General features: G+C 39.0%; 1 long non-coding RNA gene across 1 annotated transcript in view; it reads right to left on the bottom strand.

Moving 5' to 3' along the window:
• Positions 1-740: 740 nt before the first annotated feature.
• LOC108366335 (uncharacterized) overlaps positions 741-3,417 on the bottom strand; it is a 19,110-nt gene continuing 16,433 nt past the window's right edge. The window contains exon 3 of the long non-coding RNA XR_001848073.1: positions 741-1,001. This is a non-coding gene — a long non-coding RNA (uncharacterized LOC108366335). The remainder of the gene's footprint in view (positions 1,002-3,417) is intronic.

Here is a 3,417-nt window from a genome sequence, read left to right on the forward strand (position 1 = left end):
GTGTAAAATTTAAAACGTACGAAAAGTCGTCGCAAAGTGTTATACTGACACAGTTTATTGATTAAACAAATAACTACTTATTTCTTACAAGTTTAATTAGTCGCATTTTGTAATTTTTATCTTCCAAACCATCAAATTAAATTTTGCGATTTGCAGCTTCCCCTCAAAATGAAATGTCACTTTGCTCTCTCAATTTCCCCTACTTTGCAAGTTTTTTGCGTACGCGAACGCAAAAACTTGTAAGTTTTGGTTAAACATGAACAATTAACAGCTACGCGAACGAACCTAATATGTGTTCACAATTATGAGCACTGATCTGGCATTTTGTTCAAGTACGTGTAGGAATGAAATACAATAATCAATTTTCTTCCAAACGACACCAACTGGTACATACGATAAGCTGACTGTTTTTCTCTCTGAAAACCCGAATTGTCTCAAATTTAGTGACTTGAGATGACACTGGATTATTGAATAACATCATAACTCTCAGATAATATTTATCACAGCGCACGGCAGTGCGCGCCAGTGACGAAAGCAGCCACAGTAGCATGCTGAAATATTAAGTATACTTAAATTTTGTCTCAAAATAAATAAAAAATTTACTCAATTTATTAAAAACCATAGTTAAAAATTATTTTTATTGATATTTCTTGTTCCTTCGAAACTCGATAAAATTTAATTTTTCTTTATTTGGAATAAAATTATAATTAAAAAATTATGCTACAAAGCAACACTTTTCTGTAATTCCAATAAATACAGAACCCTGTTTCATCTTTTTTCGGAGCTGCACAAAACCCTGGTCACCAAACAGCACCTCGGAACCCTGGCATTTCCCGTTATTTTTTCGCGAATTATTTCATTCGGGTCGTAGTTTTGCAGCTTCGGGCCGTTCGGTTTTGCTTGCCATATTGTTCACACTGTCATCGCCATATTGAACACCCTGTCAACTATCTGTCAACCCTAAGATATCTCACTTGTATTCTTCCACAATGCTCACTACTCTGTACTTGACATATAGTAGTCTCTTTATCAAAAATTCAATTACTCACATGGCTTGGATGCACTTATCCGCCGATGCACATAGGGGTATTTANGCCATATTGTTCACACTGTCATCGCCATATTGAACACCCTGTCAACTATCTGTCAACCCCAAGATATCTCACTTGTATTCTCCCACAATGCTCACTACTCTGTACTTGACATATAGTAGTCTCTTTTTCAAAAATTCAATTACTCACATGGCTTGGATGCACTTATCCGCCGATGCACATAGGGGTATTTGGCCGATTTATCCGGCCAAAATTATTTTGTATGAATATTTCAACTCGAAATGCTTAGAAAAGATGTGTTTTGACATATAGAATAGTAAATGTTTAAAATCAAGTAAATAGAAGGGGACGACGTCCAATTAATCTATCAAAACTAAGAAAATAAAGTTGACATCGATAGACCCCATGTTGTCGTGGTCCGATTGTAGGAACATACATATTTACGTGTTCGTCTCGGCGAGGAGAAGGTTTATATCTAGGTTAAAACATTAACAGAGTTGCCACCTGTTAAAAAATGTATTCAACTAGTTAAATAAATTGCCGCCATATGTGTATCAATGGAAATGGGGTTGAAAAAATAAAAAAATATAATAATGTAATTTAGTGCTAAGAGGTTATTCCAAGAATCGATTTTGAGTGAATTAGCTTCAGTAATTACTGATTTATCGCAATTTTCGTGTTCCTGTAAATAAACGTTATATGCGAAGTGAGCGGGGTTGTCGTCCGATTTCAAGGATTTTAAGCAGATATGTTAGATATAGCCTAAGCAAGGCTCATACTGAGTTTGGTATGGATTGGTGAAGCGGATACTGAGATACAGCATTTCATCATAAGTGGGCGGGGCCACTCCCATTTTCCAAAAACTTCATAATAATCCTATTTTGTTCCAAAATGTTACTTCACATACCAATTTTCAACAATTAGGATACAATATTTACTGAAATATCGTAGATTTATCTAAATTGACATTTATCTAAATTTAAACGTTTGTATACCCGAACCTATTTCTTTAATCATCACTTATATAACGCCAATGTAAAGGAAAACAAATGCTTATTCCGAAATACAAAACATAGTTTGGCTCGGCTTACATTCCCGCAGATTTCTAGCAACAGGACCGAAAGGTTCTGGAAAACATGACTTTTGCTTATATCTCGAAAACTATTTTTTTTCTAATGCTTCTTCTTCTTCTTGTTTGGCACTGTAACCGCCTAAGCGATTTTGGCCGAGTTCAACAAAGCACGCCAGTCGTTTCTTTTCTGTGCTAACTGACGCCAATTGGAAATGCCAAGTGAAGCCAAGTCCTTCTCCACCTGGCCTTTCCATCGCAGTGGGGGCCTCCCTCTTCCTAAGCTACCACCAAAGAACGTAGATAACAAGAAGGGGAAAGTCGTTATAATTGTACCGAAAGTGCGCAACAGGAGCATGCCTTCTCTTTTGCTACAATTATAACGAGTTGTCCCTTCTTGTTATCTACTTTATTTGCTACCACCAACGGATTCCGAGTTGAATACTTTCAGAGCTGGAGCGTCGGTGTCCATTCGAACGACATGACCAAGCCAATGGAGCCGCTGTATTTTAATACGCTGCACTATGTCCATGTCGTTTTAAAGCTCATACAGCTCATCGTTCCATCGTCTGCGGTACTCGCCGTCGCCAACGCGTAAAGGCCCGTAAATCTTCTTCAAAATCTTTCTCTCGAATACTCCAATAGCAGCCTCATCGGATGTTGTCATTGTCCATGCTTCTGCGCCATATACCAGCACGGGCATGAAGAGTAACTTAGAGAGTGTCGTTTTCGTACGTCGAGAGAGGACTTTACTCCTGAATTGCCTACTCAGTCCAAAGTAGCACTTGTTGGCAAGAGTGACTCTGCGTTGGATTTCCAGGCTGACATTATTTTCGGTGTTAATGCTGGTTCCCAAGTAAACGAAATTCTCTACTTTCTCGAAATTATAGCTGTCAACAGTGACGTGGGTGCCAAGGCGCGAATGTGCTGACTGTTTGTTTGATGCCAGGAGATACTTCGTTTTGTCCTCGTTTACCACCAGACCCATTCCCTTTGCTTCCTTATCCAACTTGCAAAAGGCAGAACAGACTTCGCGGTTCTTGTTAACGATGATTTCGATGTCATCGGCGTACGCCAGCAATTGCACGCTATGGTAGTAAATTGTTCCTGAGCGGTTGAGTTCTGCAGCTCTTATTATCTTTTCAAACATCAGATTATAGAAGTCACATGAAAGGGAGTCGCCCTGTCTGAAACCCCGTTTGGTGGCTAACGGCTCGGAGAGGTATTTCCCAATTCTGACGGAGCTGGTGGTATTGCTCAACGTCATTTTACACAGCCATATCAGTTTGGCGGGGA

The sequence above is a fragment of the Rhagoletis zephyria genome, unplaced genomic scaffold (genome assembly GCF_001687245.7).
Source record: "Rhagoletis zephyria isolate East Lansing unplaced genomic scaffold, Rhagoletis_zephyria_1.1 Rzeph_scaffold_02234, whole genome shotgun sequence".
NCBI lineage: Eukaryota > Metazoa > Arthropoda > Insecta > Diptera > Tephritidae > Rhagoletis > Rhagoletis zephyria.